Raw genomic sequence first — 19,921 nt, 5'->3', positions numbered from 1 at the left:
ATGTCTGTATTAAGAGAACATTACTTGCAATGTGTTTATGCTCAGCTTGCACTGTTTACCTCTTTCTACATATAAGCTCCAGTCATAGTCAAGGCTCAGGAAAGAAAAGGCCTCCAGTAGTGGTGAAGCCCAGAGGATGCAGCTGCTGGAGACAGGACTGGACAGAGTGAATGTGTGAATAATGCTCTAAACAGCCAGATGCTGGCAGTCGACAACAGGTGTGCAACAGGCCAAGATCTCAGTCTGCAGTTGGGATCTTTGGGTGGAAGCATCTGGTGGCTGGAAATAGGCAGAAGTCCAAGCACAGCAGTAGTCAAAGGCAGGTAGGCTTGTCAGGAGGTGGTGTGGTTCCATTACCTGAGAAGGAAGGGTTCTGGGAAGGGAAACACAACACAGACATAGGCTGGGGCAGAGAAAACAGGAAGCCAGTTATTACCAGAAGCCTGATAGGAAAAATAAGGCAGGAACCTAGGTGCTGGAAGTTCTTTATGAGGCCAGAGTGGGAGGAGTGGCAAGGTTGACAGTGCTCCAAGGAAAAGCCCCTTATGATCCTCATGACCAGGGAGAAGACTGGTGTCTAAGCAGAGTCTGGGGTGAGGAAGTTGAACTCCCTATAAGGCCAATGGGGTGGGGCTACAGAAAGAAGAATGAATCAGAGAAAAAAATGTTCAAGTAAAGACAGCGCAAGATGTTGGTACACAGGAAAAACAATAGGAAAAGGGCAAAAAGAGATCAAAATCAGGGAAAAAGAAACAAACACCATTGCCTCTGTGGTCCTACTAATATTTCACTGTCAAAAGCGTCATCATGGAGGAGATGAGTTTCCTTCCCCTCAGCTCTCCAGCCCACTGGGCCTATGCAGTGATAGCTCCCTACATGAGGGCCACAGATGCTGTACAGTCTCCTGCCAGAGTCAGCACCTTCTCAGGCTAATTCAGCTCTAGGAGCCTCTGTAGTAATTCCACTTTCCTCTTAAGAATGCTGTGCTAATGGTGTCATGGCTTATATGTAAGTCTTTTATCCACCTTGAATTTATTTTGGTGTATGGTGTAAGTTGGTGCTCAAGTTTCATTTTTTTGCATGTAGCTGTCCAGTTCTCCCAACACCATTTGTTGAAGAGGCTATTTTTAGTCCACTTTATGTAACTGCCCCGTTTGTCAAATATTAATTGACTGTAGAGAGTTGAGTTTATTTCTGGGCTCTCTGTTCTGTTCCATTGGTCTATGTGCCTGTTTTTATGCCAGTACCAGGCTGTTTTGATTACAGTGGCCTTGTAATACAGTTTGATATCAGGTATTGTGATCCCTCCTACTTTGTTCTTCTTTCTCAAAATTGCAGCTGCTATTCAGGGTCTTTTATGGTTCCATATAAATTTTTGAAGTGTTTGTTCTATGCCTGTGAAATATGCCATTGGTACTTTAATAGGTATTGCATTGAATCTGTAAACAGCTTTGGGTAGTATGAACATTTTGATGATGTTAATTCTTCCAATCCATGAACACGGTATATATTTCCATTTATTTGTGTCTTCCTTGATTTCTTTCTTCAGTGTTGTGTAGTTTTCTGACTTGAACAGACACTTTTCCAAGGAGGACATACAGAGGATCCAGAGACACATGAAAAGATGCTCAATATTGCTAGCTATCAGAGAGATGCAAATTAAAACCACAATGAGATAATATCACTTTACACTGGTCAGAATGGCCATCATAAACAAAGCAACAAACAACAAATGTTGGAGAGGTTGTGGGGAAAAGGGGACACTAGTTCACTGTTGGTGGGATTGCAGACTGGTACGACCACTATGGAAAACAGTATGGAATTTTCTAAGAAAACTAAAAATGAATATGCCTTTTGACCCAGCAATTCCACCGTTAGGAGTATATCCTAAGAACCCTGAAGCACCAATCCAAAAGAACCTATGCACACGAATGTTCATAGCAACACAATATACAATAGCCAAGAGTTGGAAGCAACCTAGATGCCCATCGGTAAATGAATGGATCCAAAAACTGTGGTACATTTACACAATGGAATTCTATGCAGCAGAAAAAAAGAGGAGCTACTACCCTTCGCAACAGCATGGATGGAACTGGAAAACATTATCCTGAGTAAAATAAGCAAGGCGGTGAAAGACAAATACCATATGATATCACCTTTAACAGGAACCTAAACAACAAAACAGACAAGCAAGCAAAGTATGACCAAAGACACTGAAATACAGAATAGGCTGACAGGGGCCAGAGGGGAGAGGGTAGAGAATCACAGGGGAAAAGGGGAAGGATTCACAGGAACAAGTATAAAGGACACATAGACAAAAACTAAGGGGGGTGGAAATGGGAGGGAGGTGGGGAGCACTGGGGGGGTGGGCTGGGGTGGGATTAAAAGACAGAAAACTGTACTTGAACAATAATTAAATTAAAAATGCTTTAAAAAAGAATGCTATGCTAGATGCTTTTGTGTCCCAGGTCCTTAGACCCCCTGCTGCCTCCCCAGGTGATAAAGCAGACTGGAGCTCCCTTCATTAAAATGAGCACTGATCCTAGGGGATTTTTTAATGGTGACATCACTGTCCTTGGGCCACTGAGGCATCATATTGGCCACTTTCCCTTTCAGAGTGTCTCCAAGGTCATCTGTGTGTTCTTCTTTTTCCTTAATGAGGAAATAAAAGGCATTTTCCCTTTACCATCAGCAACTCCTGAAAGCATGAGCCACTAAGAAGTCGTGGACTCTCCTGGTTACTGTTCTTCAGTCCATCACTCGTTTGCTCTGTCTTAGCCATAGAGGTGGCTGCAGGTGTTCAGCCTCTGCTCCTACAAAGACACCCCACTGGCATGTCTTTGCTAACTCTTTTTACTTTCTGGGAACTTCAATTTTAGCTTCTCATTTGCTTAATTATCTCTATTGCTGAACTCACAAAAACACTGACGATGTAACAGATGGTGCCTTGAGATGGATGGGTGTTATAGATGCAGAACTGTCAACACACCTATCTCGATTCCATTTTAACTTTCACATTAAATCCCCCTGTGTACTGTTGGTGATGAACTAAGCTGTGTTCAGCAGGAGCTAAGATTCACATGAAGCTTTAGTATTTCTTTTCTCTTCTGTGTTTCCCCCACTCACCCCCTTCACTGTATTTGGCTTCCCAGTGCTTTTGTAATGATCTCTGTAGCATCTTTAAAAACTATTCCACCTCATTTAAAATGTGGCATAAACAATGGTGTTTTGACAAAGTAAGTAATAAGAAAAACATTTTCAATATTCTGTATTTTTCTATTAAGCTCCCAAAATTAGTGATTATAGGAGTATAATTCTCCTTCTACAGTTAATGATGTGTTAGCTCTGGTTTCACTAAAAACCTCGTTATTCAAAGATTTGTAACTCAGCTCAAGAAATCTCCACTGAAGTTGGAAAAATATCCAATCTCAGTTTACAAACTTACTCTTAATGCATTTGAGTGAGGATTGTGTATCCAATGAAGACAGTGGTTGTCAAACAAATGTTTTGGGATGTTGTATTGATTGGACACAACCAACAGAATGAAACTAGCACACGTTATTGTTGAGTGCTAAATAGAGGGTGAAAGGTTGTAGAATAGAAGAAATATATATTTTGGAGTTATAAGATGGGACTCTGGTCCTGGCTCTGTTTCCAAGTAGCTGTTTGAGCAGTTTGCTGGAAATCTCTGGGTTAAAATTACCTCATTCATCTCAAGAACTAGCTGGCATATGATCTCTATGATACATTCAGGCTCTCAAAGTATCAACTGATTATAAGGTATAGATTTAATTCCCCACTGAAAGAGCCTAGGGCTTTATGGAGAAGGGCCTGACTCAAGGGCTGGCATAGCAAGAGTTACCCTGGAACATCGTTCTTGGTTGGAAAGAAAGGAAGTGCTCAAAATATGATGAAATGTAACAAAAGGAGACAAGAGACACCCTAAAGTGCTCTCACTGGTTAAATCTGGGACAATTTGAGCACCATCATATTTAAAAATTGTACTACAAAAGAGATAGACAGAGAGACAGAGACAGACCGAAAGAGCAAATGATAAAGCAAATGGGGTAAGATGCTAACAATAGTGAATGCAAGTAAACAATATATGAACATTCTTTTGATTACTATCTATTGTTATTGTTGTTCAATTACAGATGTCCCCATTTTCCACCTTTACTCTCCCCTGCTCCACCCATCCCCCACCTCCCACATTCAATCCTCCCCCTCCCCAGTTGTCTTTGTCCATGGATCCTTTATACACGTTCTTTGATGACCCTTTTCCTTCTTTTCCCTGTTATCCCACCCTCCTCCCCTCTGGTTACTGTCAATTTGTTCTTTATTTCCATGTGTCTGGTTATATTTTACTCACTCATTTATTTTGTTAATTAGGTTCTACTTATAGGTGAGATCATATGGTATTTGTCTTTCCCCACCTGGCTTATTTCACTTGGCATAATGCTCTCTGGTTCCATCTATGCTGTCTCAAAGGGTAAGAGTTCCCTCCTTCTTTCTGCTGCATAGTATTCCATTGTGTAAATGTACCACAGTTCTTCAATCCACTAATTTACTGGTGGGCACTTCTTATATATCTGAAATTATTTCCAAAGAAAAACTTGTTTTATTTTTATTTTTAATGTGTAGACTAAAAGTTATGTGGCTTTAGAGTTCAGTTAGGAAAAAGCAAAATCCCAGGTGATAAAATGTGTACAGTAAGCCAAAAGTGCAACATGAGTTAAAACATCTAAAACATTGGAACACAACTGAAGTATTGGGATTATGCCTGCTGATTTTTTCTCATTACATGGGATTCTGAAGAAATTGAATCAGTCCCAATTTTCCAATCAGAAATTGGGTATATTTGCAGAAGGGTGTGTGAAATGGTGAAGGGTTTGAGAATAGCTGTAGAAGAAAATTGAAGGAACTAAAACAAGAGAAAACTGAAGTGGAGAGGTATCAGCTATTTCATATTTGATAGCTGATTTTTGTGTTAGATAGTGTTAGATAGCTGAAGTATCAAAGTGCTCCAGACAATAAGTTTTATTCACTGTAGCTCCAGGAGACAGGTCCATATTAAAACCATAATGAGATATTAGCTCAAACCTGTCAGAATGGCTACCATCAATAAATCAACAAACAGCAAGTATCAGTGAGGCTGTTAAGAGGGAACCCTAGTGCATTGTTGGTGGGAATGAAGATGGGTGCAGACACTATGGGAAACAGTATAGATGTTCATCAAAAAATTAAAAATGAAATTGCATTTTGACCCAACAATTTCACTCCTGGGTATATATCCAAAGGAATTCCAAACAGTAACTCAAAATAAGATATGCACCCTTATGTTCACTGTAGCATGATTTGCAACAGCCAAACTATAGAATCAACCCAAGTGCCTAGCAAAAGATGAGTGGATTATAAAAACTGTGGTATGTATATATAATGGAATATTACTCAGCCATAAAAAAACAATGAAATCTTACCATTGAAAAAGCATAGATGTACCTGGAGAGTATTATGCTAAGTGAAAGAAGTCACTCAGAGAAAGACAAATACCATGTGATTCCACTTACATGTGAAATCTAAAGGAGAATATAAACAAATAAATAAAATGGAAATAGACTCATAGATATAGAAAACAGATTGATGGTTGCCAGAGGGGTGGGGGGGTTGGGGAAGTCAGTGAAAAGGTAAAGGGATTAAGAAGTACAGATTGGTAGTTACAAAATAGTCATGGAGATGTAAAGCACAGCATAGGGAATATAGTCAATGATATTGTAATCACTATGTATGGTGCCAGGTGAGTATTGGAAATATTGGGGGAAACACTTTGTAAAGTGTATGATTACCTAACCACTATGGTGTATGCCTGAAACTAATAAAAAGTAACATTGAATGTAATTTAAAAAATAGACATGGTCATATTTAGCCTACTTATTTCTCCATATGATAATAATAAAATCAGATAATCAATCTGGAAAAAATTATTGGCAAGAATTAATATTCGAGATTGCACTGCCCGACCCTCCAAAGTATAATAAGAGGGATCATATCTTACCAAACAGAAAACTCAAATAAAACTACTCTAATGGAGTTGAAGAAGACTTTAAATGAGTGGAAGAAGAGACAGGCTTTCAAGCAAGGCTTACATATGTGGGAATTCATAATGTGACCAAGATGTCACAGCTATGTTTTGTAAAGGAAATAAAAGGCACTTAAGGTATTTTAAACACAGAGAATTTAAAATCAGATATGTACTTACAGAGTCCTTGAAAGGGCTAAAGAAACTGTTTTAGGACACAGCCTCTGTAATGACAGGGAATACTGAAGCCTTCCTACCTCAGCTCCTATAGGATGGAGGGGATTACAAGGCCATTAAAAGAACTGCAGAGTTGAAGAATGTGCTCCCAAAGATGTAAATCAAGGATCAGGAAGCTTCTGTCTTTACTGCCTAAGTTTCTAGTCAAAGAATGAACATTGGACTATGCTACAAAAATGTCCCATGTTTCCAAGACCTTTAAAAACCTGGGTCACAGTGCATCTGCCTTGAAGCACGTAAATTATACTGGGAATTCTAGTTGCAAAGTCAGTGCTTGGTTAGGAAAGAAGGTTGGGTTGGGAAAGAAGGCTGATTGTGGGTAGCAGAGTATTTGAAACCATTGCTACCAAGAAAAATTTATCACCAAGGAAAACAATGGTTATTTAGTATTTCCATTCTGCAAAACAGTCCAGGACCACTCACAGTTAAAAAATAATAACAAATAATAATAAAAACCACTGGTATAGATCAGAGATTAGTGAATTTTTTTTCTATAAAAGGCCAGATACTATGTTTTTCTCAACTCTGTGACCATATGGTCTTTGTGAGAACTCCTTGATTCTTTCACTTTAGCAGGCATAGATAATATATAAATAAATGAGTAGGTCTGTGTTCCAATAAAACTTTACAAAACAAGTGGCGTGACAGATTTGGCCCATGGGCTGACATTCGCCAACCCTTTGTCTAGAAGATAATCACTGAAGTACTTTCTTATAACCCTGAAACATTTGCTGATGTGGTTATTAATAGGTGCTTGGTGAAATTGTTTTTCTTATAAACTTTTAGCTTGAAAATGTCACTTGTAGCAATTTCATTTGAGAATGTAATAATCTGTTCTCTGTGTTGTCTTTCTCAAAAATAAAGGAAATTATTAATATGCCAAGCTATCCAACATTAAATTCTCTTTGAGCCTGAGCTGCTCATTAATTTAGACATTTTCACAGGGATACGTGACAGATCAATGAACACCTTGCTTGTGTCTTTGCCCTGAAGGAGGGAGGAGAGCAATCTAAAATTGGCATGTGTGAACCAAATCATGACTTTTTATTAAACTGTCACATTTTATCAACATTGTCAAAAAGTCTGAAAATAGGTTTCCTTTGAGGAAAGCTCTACTTTTCTTTCATGTCTACACCAATATTTTCATCTTCCTCCCAAATCACAAGCACACTCACACACCCAGGCATACACACCTGCACAAATGTACCTGTAAGCACATAGGGTACCATTTTTTGATGACACCAGTTTATCATCAAGTGTCCACTCTCCAAGATAGTCAACATCATATAACCAATTCGTGTGAACTCACAATCATATTTTTTATTTTATAATGCATAAGATTATTAGTTTGGCATTTAGAGTGAGTTTGGGCTAAGAAGCCGTTGATACTTCCACTGATATTAACTGACCTTAGCTCTACATTGATCTGATTGGAGATTTTACATAACAAAAATTCTAAAACAAGATTTTTTTGAGCTGAAGTAGATACTAAAGTTTATCAAGTCCAACACCTCCTTTTTTGTAAACTAAGAAACTGTGTCTGAGGAGCTGAACTCATACAGCTTACCAGTAGAGCTCAAATCGGAAATAACTGATCTTTTTGTGATTAAATCTTTTTAAAAAATATTTTATTTATTTTTTGACAGGGGAAGGGAGGGAGAGAGTTAGAGAAACATCAATGTGTGGTTGCCTCTCATGTGGCCTCCACTGGGGAGCTGGTCTGCAACCCAGGCATGTGCCCTGACTGAGAATTGAACTGGTGACCCTTTGGTTCACAGCCCGCGCTCAATTCACTGAGCTACACCAGCCAGGGCTTGTGATTAACTCTTGTAATAAATAATTTTCTTATGAACAAATGACTTTACAAATATTTTAAAAATATGAAAAACTGAGGGAAAAGTTTACCCACATATGTTTGCAAAAAAAACTTTATATGAATTGGTTTTTATTGCAAGCTGTTCACTCTTCTGTTGTAATGTCACATCAGTGTTTTAACTTCTGTAAGTTAAGGTACATTTCTCATCCCAATTTTTTATAATATGGTCTCTATTGAGGGGACTTAGTTATATGTAAGTGACTGAGAGTCTGTACAATAAATAGAGCCTCAAAAACTCATACTTCAAATGTGAAACCAAAGCAGAAATATAAATATGATGTCAAGAATAATGTTTCCAGTTTTATGTGTTACATTGACAAAATACTATTTCATGGTAGGAAAACCATACTACATAACCCCTGATCATGCACCTGGATATATGTGCATCTTGGACCACACAGGTCTACCAGGAAAGAAATAGAAAGAACTCATATTGTGAATGAACATTGGGAAGCTCATCTTTTACCCCTCTCTCTGTGTTTCTCCTGAGTTTTGCCTATTTGTCTGGTCTGAACATTTGGAAAAAGGATCTTATCAGCAAAAACCAGAACATAGTTATCTTGGTGAATAATGGGAACATCTTGTCTCAGTAGCAGAGATTGATGCTACCTCTGTGGAATAAACTCTGCTCTCCAGAGCAAATTTAATACCAGAGGCTAAAGTTTCAGTAATACACTTAAAAGTCTGAATTGCCCCAAAATATGATGTAAGATAGAAAAATCATCCTCTATAATAGTATAGAAAAAGGTCTACCTTCTCAGTTAGAGTAAAATAGTACTATTTTTTTCTAAAGGTGAGATAGATTACACCTCTGTAATTTAATGCGTAAAGTTTGAGGACAGTGTAGAATTCTGTCCTCAAACTTAGAGGACAGTATTGGCCACTGTAAGAAAATTTAAATGAAGATTCTTGAGAAATGCACACCAACTATATATCCTCATGAAAAGCTGGGAATACATTCTTAAATTCTTAAACACAGAATTTTTTATTATTACCCTAGAGTTAAAGAGAATAACATAATAGGCATCTTTTAAGGATAATTTTTAAATGGAGTGTTCTGAAAGCAAATGTATCACATAACTTCTCAAAATCCATTTGAACCCAAGAGTTCATTAATAAGTTCAGGACTATCTACAAGATCAACAAATTCTTCATTTGAATTTATTAAACTGATGTCAAATTGTAAGAATAGAATATGGTAGAGCAGTAAATAAGATTAGCTTAAATGTACAGTTTTCAACCTCCTGTTGAACAAGAGAAACTAAGCATAGATTTGTTTATTTTTTTATCTCCCTGCCATGCCTCAAACCATAATGGTACTAAACACAAGAAAATTATCTTGGCAAATCAGAAACATTGCTAAGTTTATAGATGATATAATGTATATAGGAGCTGCATGTTACCTGTATGATACAGTAGATGCAGGGCATAACCCAAATATCACTTTTATATGAGGTTAAATAAGATATTTTCCTATAATTAAAAATTTCAAGTAGTCTTCCCATATCTTTTGTGAAAAAATTACTTGAAGGTATGGTTTAACAAAACAAATGAATCAAGAAATAAGGGGCACTGTGGAGTCATAGAAACTGTTGAGATAACCAGAAATGAATTGATAAAAAGTCCAGTAAAAATTTGTACAGCAGATACCAAAATAAATTAGTCCAAGTTAAAACAAGAAAACAGAAGATTCTATGCTGAATGCCTGTCACTGGGCAACCACCCAAAAAACTCTAATGTTTCTCAATACCAAAACTATGAGGTCTGTCCAGAAAGTATCCAGCCATGGCCTATGGAAAAATAGAAACATTTATTGAAGAAGATACAAGAAACATTTTACATGGAACCATGACACTTCAATCCCCTTCAAAGTAGTCACCTTGGGATCTCACACAGTTCTCCCAATCACCATTAGCTGCCCAGTCCTATTTTCCTGAATCTCATCAGTGGTCTGAAGGTGAGACCATTTTTCCTTTCAGAGGTGATTTTAGTTTTGGGAAAAGCCAAAAGCCACAGGGTAACAAATGTGGTCTGTAGGGGGACTGAATCATCTGGGTGATTTGATGTTTCACCACAAAACTTTGCAGGAGATGTGATGCATGCATAAGTGGGTGGGTTGTGATGAAGCTGCCAATTACCAGTTGCCCATAGATGCAGCCTCTGAGTCACCCCAATAGTTTCTGCAGAGGAATGTTCAAGCCTAATGCAAATTTAATGCAGATTAATTGCTCTATTCACTCAGTCATTTTGAATGTGGCAACCACACAGTACATATGCTCACTCAATGGTGTCCACTGCTCCCACTGACTAGTACAGTGAAGTTGTCATTGTTTGCACATGGGCCTTAGAGTCAACTCTCTTTGGCTGCCAGGTGACATCAACACTGTACAAATTGTTTCATTGTATTAACAATGGCTGGACCTTTTCCAGGCAGACTTTCTGTAGGTTACAAGCTATACTTACAGGAACTGAAAAGGATTCCTCACTGCAAAATGAAGAGGGTCAAGTGCAGAGACCAGGGTGCCAAGTGTAGAAACCAAAGTACAAAGTGCAAAAACCAAAATGGTGATGGGGAATTGTGTGCAAAAAGTGCCATGCACAAATAGGCTAAGTGAAACAGAAGAATAACTACCTTACCTACAAGAATATAATCACTTCCCACCAAAGCCTATTAATGCAGAAGTCTCCTTTCCAGTTGGGCAGAAGGTGCTCATTAGAACATGAGCTCACCCTTCTCCATTCCTTGATCACACGATAAAGTTTCTGCTCTGCTTTACTGAACTCTGTCTCATTCTATTGGCCTAGATGGCACTGGGCAGAAGGATCTTGGTTTAGGTTCCCAGCCTTCAAAGTTCAGTAACATCTTCAAGAAGAAAAATAAAGCTTGTTACATAAAACGTGGATGTTTTAAATATTCAGGTGAAGGCATATGTCCCTTTTGTTAAAGAGGAAAAAGGGACAGTTAAAATTCCCAGGGGCTTTGTTAAAAAAGAAAGAGGGACAGTTAAAATTCCTAGGGGCAGGGAGAAGGCTGCATGAAAATTTCAAGATTTATATACACTAAAATATAGCAGGATCTGAGGATCTTTGGAGTGTAAAAAAGAATAGCATTTAACATTATTTTGATGGTTTAAATGTTCTCTAAGGAAAAGTTTAGAAATACTTATATAGGGTTAGATTTATTTTTTTTATGGAGCTACTCATTCTTTAGCAGGTAGGATTCCTTGCATTCGAGAATGTAAGCTCTCGAAGGCAAAATAGGGTATGTCTTATTTGCTGCTCTCTCCCTAATGGGTAGGCTGGAATTTGGGATATGACAAGTACTCAGTAATCCCTGTGTGCACACTGACTTTCTATGCAGAGAGTATCATTTGCTTAAAAAATAACTGTTCTATGTCAGACCCATTTTCACCCAGATATGTTTTTAAAAGCTAATTCAGAGCACTAATATTTTAAAAGCCATTGATTTAGCCTACTCTGGAATTTTTTGACTTTGTGTTGTATAAGACAATCCCTTTGGTTAATTTTTTATTGGGCAGTTTTATAATTGCAGTGAGAGTTCTCCTAGCTAATATAGAATATGTTACCAGAAGTAGAATGTGGGAAGTGATAGATACTAAGATGTGGAATTTGCTGAGGAGAGGAGTCATTAATGTACAGGCCAGATAAAGCCCTTATTTTCTGGGCTGGGTAGTTTGTGGTTCTTGTTAGGTAAGAGAGAAACATTTTTATGATACTGTGAACTTCTGTGTCTTGCACTAAGACCATTTGCTGAATGTAGTTATAGTGTTAAAATAATGGAAATTTAAAGTATTTCTTAAGGCTTTTATGTAACATCTTATAATACAAAAGCCAAATGTAGACTAAAGGTAGTCCACCCTAAAAGCAGAGAAAGAAAATATTGCTTTGCTAAAAATGTTTTTTTTCTGTTTGTGTCTTACAATATAAGTTGATGGAGAATACCATTAGAAAAGCTGTATGATCATCTGCAAAGGCGGATGGATCCCCACCTGAAGTTTGGCTTGAATGCTGCACACACACCAAGAAGGTGTAACAGTTTTATTACTTAAATTTTTTTATGACTTACATAATTGATGTCTCTGAGAAGTGAGCAAGGCAGGCCTCTCAAGCAAGTCCAGAATGGACTGAGAGAGCAAGGAAAGGCAGCTGGCTTGGGTTGTTATGGTGGTTAGGGGGTGGGGCCAGGATAAGAGTTTGTCTGTGGAAAGGGGTTTGCATTGTTTCGATCTCCCACCTACACTAAAGAAGGGACCGCCTCAGCTTCCTTATCAGCTTGTGCAGATGTTGGGCACAAAGCAAAAGGGGAGGCATAAAGCTTAAAAGCTACCAGCAATAAAACTTAAAAAATGTAGATTTCTCACAACAAAAGCCAATATTTTATGTTTTACTTACATATAAAGTATTTAGAACAAGTAGAGATGTAAACACATTAGACAGCAAAAGATAAGATTGGTGAAAGTGTGTCCATAATTTGCTCCTAAGAGACTCTCCTAAGAATTCTCTGCTTAACAAAGAGGGAAAACATGGCTGCATTAATCAGAGAGTGGGTGATCCCTTCCCTTTGAAGACTTGTTTCACTCAGCACTGAGGAAGGAGCACAAACAAAAGGCAGATAGGAGGTAGGAATTCTCAAAGGTCATGTTTAGACAAAAGTTTTACCATTGATTATTAGTTTATGAAATTGCCTAGAGACACTCAACACTGGAAGCACACTCAGTTGTTAAAGAAAGTGTATTGCCAAAGACATTTTAAACATGCTGACAATAGACCTGTGATGTTCAGCTTTCAAGAAAACACTAAGACCTTTGAACTTATCTGAAATGGAATACTAAACCTCTGTAGTTTCTAGAACTTTCTAATCACCATCTGAACTATTGCTTTAGATTATGACTAGCAAACATGATTTCCCAAAAGGGAATAATCAAGAGCAACCAGGGGAAGAATGAGAAGCAGAAGTCCTTCCAGAGAGCAGAGTTAACAAGACCACAGGACCGAGGACAATGATTATTTTATATGCTTTTCCATATCCCCCTTCTTCCAATGGGATATTAAAAAAAAGAAGTTAGCCTATTTCTTCTGCATTGTTATAAGTTATATATATTTGCAGTGAACAACTTGTCTTTTGGACACAGGTTCTCAGAACACAAGAAAGCATATTTAATTATGATAGAGATTACTGCACAACTTTAGAGATGCTAAATTTAGAGCTTAATGCAATCATGAGACTTAGGGTCATCTCCTTTGAAAAGCGGCCAAGTATGTTCTATTCAGGACTGGGCATGTTTGAAGGTCCTGTATAGAACACAGTATTTGGGGAGAGAAGATGGCAGCTAGGTTAGAGGGAGCAGATTCCACTCCCCTGTACACAGAGGAGAGAAACCTGGCTGATCTATGGAGGAACAGAGCAGACAGCCAATGTACCACAGCATATATGAAAATAAGAGATCAAAAATTATAGTGAACATTGAAAAACCAGACGGTAAGGAGAGTGCTTCAGGACAATAAGGGCCCAAGGATCAGCCCAGGGACCAGGGAGGCTGCAGCCCCAGGCCCAGGCCACTGGGCTGGCCACAGGGCTCTTGGGAGAGAGCTGGGTCAGTGCTCCCTCCCTGGCCAAGCAGGGTTTGAGCAGCACTGGGAGAGACCTGGTTGCTCTAAGTCGCAGAGATGGGAGTAAGGACTGAGTGGCAAACATATGGAGACTGTGAGCACCCACGCATAGCCTGGGGAAGAGTGTGCACTGGAGCCCATGTGGCTGGAGGCGGCCTGACCCAGTGCATTCGCCTGCACCTGTGGGGAGAAGAGCTTTGTGGAACACTGGGGGACCACTGCTGGGGACCCAGAGGGAACGTGCCTGCCTCTGGAGATCCGGAGACCACACCCATAAACTTGGAGTGAGTGCACCTCCAGAGAAAACAGAGAGTACAGAGATAAACCCGCCCCTCAGCCCGCTGCAGCCATCAAGAACAGAAAAACTGGTTTGGCCAGTTTGAAGCCAACAAGAGGGTTTTTTAGTTTTGTTTTGTTTTGTGTGTTTTTGGTTTCTGTTTGATTTTTCTAAAGTAATTTTTTATTTTTAAATTTTTATTTTTTTATCTCTCCATTCCTTTTGCTTCTGTTTCCTTCTTTATTTTATTCCTTCTTTCTTTTCAATTGTATCTTTTCTACCTTCCTTAGTCTGCTTTTTTCCTTTTTTTGAAATACCCACAAATGAGACAAAACCCCCCAGAACTGTGAAAAGACCAGAGTTGAACCCAAAGAGGGGGTATCCCAACAGCAGAGACATTGAGACAAATTTCACTTTGCTATTACAGAGAACCTAAAAGATATTGCATGTTTGTATTATTTTTTTTTCATTAATCTTACATCTTTTAGTTGAATAATATTTTCGTATTTCTCTTCTTTCTGTTTAGTCTTCTTTGCTTGACTGGTTATATTGTATCATATGACAGGTTTCCCCTGTCCTCTCATTCATAGTGTATTACTAATTTACTGTCCTTCACTTCACCTGTGTTCCATTAGCACACTACTGAAGGTCTGATACTCCCTATTCTTGGTATGAATATCTCATAGATTCTGTCATTTGATTGTTTCTCTAACATAATTGTAAATAATAGCTGTTCTATACTATTACAAATACTACACAATACCCCTCCCAGATCTTAGCCCACTTCATGGTTTCCTGAACTCTATTACTATAGTGGTTAACTCTATTCTCTCACGCACTACACCTATATACTATCCTTTATTCTCACCTTACCTCAGAATCTGAACTCCCAGAACCTCACTGCTTTCTAGATCCAACTCAGAATCCTTCCTTCCCCAACAAGAGTCTTATCTTCTTTCCATCCTTTCTAAAAAGTGGGTAGTTGGGGGGAATAGAATGGTAAACACTATACGTAGCAAAGGATCTCCTATCTTTTCCTCACCAGCTGCTACTGTAAATAGCATAGAATACTCTCTTACTGTATTAAGCCATTTTGCCTTACCCCTCTAACTGATCACAAAAAAGAGTAAATGGAAGTGGTGAACACCAGGATACCTGAAGGAGACTGCATCACTGAATCTCACAGGTATTCTACCACAGAAGCTCACACCATAAACTCAGGGAGTCAGAACAGATCAATTTAAGAAGCTGAAGCTGACAAGAAGAGTCTCACAAACAATGGGAAGACAAAAAAAACAATTCCAAAATGAGAGGAAAGGAGGAGACCTCAGAAAGAATGCTAAATGAAATAGAGGCAACTCTACTATGAGATACTGAGTTCAAAGCAATGGTTATCAGGAAGCTCCATGAGCTCATAGCAAATTGCCAAAAAGTAGAAGGAAACTACAATGAACTCATTGCAAACGATATCAAAGTGAAAAAGAAAATAGAAACTATCAGCAAGGGCCAAGAGAAAATGAAGAATACAATTGCTGAACTGAATAACACAGTAGAAGGAATCAAAAACAGGATAAAGTAAAAGATTGGATCAGCGAGCTGGAGGATAAAGTGGAAGAAAAACTCCCAGAAAGACCAAGAAAAGGAAGAGGCTCAGAAAGAATGAAGAGGGATTAAGAGAAATACAAGACAATACGAAATGTAACAATATCTGAATAATAGGGATACCAGAAGGAGAAGAAGAAGAGAAAGGAATAGAAAGCCTTTCTGAAAAAGTAATGATGGAAAACTTCCCTAATTTGATGAGAGAAAAAGTCACACAAATCTAGGAAACACAGAGAGTTTCAATCAAGACGAACTGAAGGAGGCCCACTTCAAGACATATCATCATTAAAATGGCAAAATTCTAAGATAAAGAGAGAATCTTAAAGGCAGCAAGGGGGAAAAAGAAAATAACATACAAGGGAGCCCTGATAAGGTTAGTGACTGACTTCTCAATGGAAACACTCCAAGCAAGAAGAGAACGACAAGAAATATTCCAAGTAATGAGAACACAGGGCTACAACCAAGGCTCCTTTACCCAGAAAGGCTCTCAATCAAGATAGAAGGTCAAATAAGGAGCTTTCCAGACAAAGGAAGTGTAAAAAAATACACCTCCACCGACCCAGCTCTGCAAGACATGCTAAAGAGACTGCTTTAGGGCAAAAAAAGAAAAAAAGAGAGCTAGAGAGAGGAACACAGGTATGAAAGTGACAATGAGTAAGTACCTATCAATAATAACCTTAAAAGTAAATGGATTAAATGCTCCAACTAAAAGACATAGAATAGCTGAATGGATAAGAAAGCCTGACCCACACATATGCTGCCTACAAGAGACCCACCTTAGAACAAAAGATCTATGCAGATTGAAAGTAAAGGGATGGAAGCAAATTTTCCAAGCATATGGCCAAGAAAAAAACAGCTGGGGTAGCAATACTCATATCAGACAAAATAGACTTCAAAAAAAGGGCCATAAAGAGAGACCCAGAAAATCACCTCATAATTCTGAAGAGAAGAATCTACCAAGAAGACATAAGCATTGTAAATATATATGCACCCCATCTAGGAGAGCCCAAATGCAAAAAGAAAATCTTAGAGGACTTCAAGAGAGATGTTCACAGCAATGCAATTATAGTAGAAAATTTTAACACCCCACTGTCAAAAATGAACAGATCTACCAAACAAAATATCAACAATGATATTGTGGCATTGAACAATGCCCTCGATGAAATGGACTTAACTGATGTATATAGAACCCTTCAGCCCAAAGAAGCTAAATACACATCCTTCTCAAATGGACATGGAACATTTTCAAAGATAGACCACATGATAGAACACAAAACAAGCCTCAACAAATTCAAGAAAATTGAAATCATACCAAGCATTTTCTCTGATCACAAGGGACTGAAACTGGAAACCAACCCACAAGGGAAAATTGAAATCATACCAAGCATTTTCTCTGATCACAAGGGACTGAAACTGGAAACCAATCCTAAGGGAAAAACCCCCAAACACTCAAAATCATGGAGATTGAATAGCATGCTATTAAAAAATGAATGGATCAAGAATAAAATTAGAGAAGAAATCAAAAAGTTTCTGGAAACAAATGAAAATGAACTCACAACAACTCAAAGCTTATGGGACATAGAGAAGGCAGTCCTGAGAGGGAAGTTCATAGCAATACAGGCCTATCAAAAAAAGATAGAAACATTTCAAACAAACAACCTAACCCTATGCCTACAGGAGCTTGAGGAACAACAACAAAGATAGCCCAGAGCAAGTAGAAGGAAGGAAATAACCAAGATCAGAACAGAATTAAATGATATAGAGATGAAAAGCACAATTCTAAGGATCAAGGAATCCACAAACTGGTTCTTTGAAAAGATGAACAAAATCAACAAGCCTTTAAGCAGGCCCATCAAGAAAAAAGGAGAGAGGACCCAAATAAACACAATCAAAAATGAAAGAGGAAAGATTACAACTGATACCACAGGAATACAAAGGATTGTAAGAAATTGCTGTGAAGAGCTGTATGACGAGAAATTTGAAAACTTAGGTGAAATGGACAAATTTTTAGAAAAATATAATCTTCCAAAATTCAATGAAGAAGAAGCAGAAAGCCTGAACAGGCCAATAACAGCAGAATAAATTGAAGCAGTAATCAATAAACTCCTGACACACAAAAGCCCTGGACTGGATAGTTTTGCAGGAGAATTTTATGAAACATTTACAGAAGAGTTTACCCCTATCCTTCACAGACTATTCAAAAACATCCAAAATAGTGGAAGACTCCCAAACTCTTTTTATGAAGCCAGCATTATCCTAATCCCCAAACCAGATAAAGACACAACAAAGAAAGAAAACTTCAGGCCAGTATTGCTGATGAACATAGACGTTAAAATCTTCAACAAAATATTGGCAAACCACATCCAACCATACATTAAAAAGATCATACATCATGACCAAGTGGGATTCATCTGAGGGATGCAGGGATGGTTCAACATTCACAAATCAGTAAATGTAATACACCACATAAAGGAAAGCAAAGAAAAAACCCATGATCATATCAATAGATGTGGAAAAAGCATTTGATAAGGTACATCAGCCATTTATGATAAAAACACTCAGCAAAGCGGGAACAGAGAAAACATCCCTCAACACAATAAAGGCCATATTTGAGTGACCTACAGCCAACACCATACTCAAGGGGCAAAAACTAAAAGTGTTTCCACTAAATCAGGAACAAGATAAGATTGTCCACTTTCACCACTTCTATTCAATATAGTATTGGAAGTCCTAGCCACAGCAATCAGACAAGAAAACAAAATAAAAGGCATACAAATTGCAAAGGAGGAAAAAAACTGTCACTGTTGCAGACATGATAGTGTACATAAAAAGTTCTATAGACTCCACCCCAAAACTGCTCGACCTAATAAATGAATTCAGCAAAACGGTGGATACAAAGTCAATATCCAGAAGTCAAAGGCATTTTTGTATACTAACAATGAAACAGCAGAAGCAGAAATTTAAAAAAATCCCATTCGATATAGCAAAAACAAAAATAAAATACCTAGGAATAAACCTAACCAAGGAGGTGAAAGACCTGTACACAGAAAACTACACAACACTGAAGAAAGAAATCAAGAAAGGCACAAAGAAATGGAAACATACTGTGTTCATGGATCAGAAGAATTAGCAGCATCAAAATGTCCATACTATGCAAAGCAATTTACAGATTGAATGCAATATCTATTAAAGTACCAATGGCACATTTCATGGACATAGGACAAACACTTCAAAAATTTATGTTTAGAACCATAAATGACCCCAAATAGCTGCTGCACTTTTGAGAAAGAAGAACAAAGTAGGAGGGATGACAATACCTGATACCAAACTGTATTACAAGGCCACTGTAATCAAAACAGCCTGGTACTGGCATAAAAATAGGCACATAGACCAGTGGAACAGAACAGAGAGCCCAGAAATAAACCCAAGTGTATATGGGCAATTAATATTCAACAAAGGGGGCAGCAACATAAAATTTAGTAAAGATAGCCTTTTCAAAAAATGGTGTTGGGAGAGCTGGACAGCTACATGCAAAAAAAAAAAAATGAAACTTGAGCACCAACTGACACCTACACAAGGATAAATTCAAGGTGGATAAAGGACTTAAATATAAGCCGTAACACCATTAAAGTTCTGGAGGAGAATATAGGCAAGAAAATCTCAGATATTTCACACAGTAACATTTTTACCTATATGTCCCCTAGAGCAAGGGATATAAAGGAAAGAATAAACAAATGAGATCTCATCAAAATAAAAAGCACAGCTGAAGAAACCAATATTAAAATAAAAGAGAACCAACCATATGGGAAAATATATTTGCCAATCTTACCTCAGACAAGGGGTTAATCTCTAAAATACATGAAGAACTTACATGAACCCACTCTAAGAAGACAAGCAACCCAATTCAAAAGTGGGCAAAGGACCTGAACAGATAGTTCTCCAAGGACGACATGCAGAGAGTCCAGAGACATATGAAAGGATTCTCAGCATCACTAGCCATCAGAGAGATGCAAATTTAAACCACAATGAGATACCACTTTACACTGGTCAGAATGGCCATCATAAACAAAGCAATAAACAACAAGTGTTGGAGAGGTTGTGGAGAAAAGGGGACCCTAGTGCACTGTTGGTGGGAATGCAGACTGGTACAACCACTATGGAAAACAGCATGGAGTTTCCTCAGAAAACTAAAAATGAACATGCCTTTTGACCCAGCAATTCC

This window comes from Sturnira hondurensis, unplaced genomic scaffold, assembly GCF_014824575.4.
Source record: "Sturnira hondurensis isolate 20B ecotype Veracruz unplaced genomic scaffold, ASM1482457v3 Scaffold0001074, whole genome shotgun sequence".
Classification (NCBI taxonomy): Eukaryota; Metazoa; Chordata; class Mammalia; order Chiroptera; family Phyllostomidae; genus Sturnira; species Sturnira hondurensis.
This window is presented reverse-complemented; position numbering follows the sequence as displayed.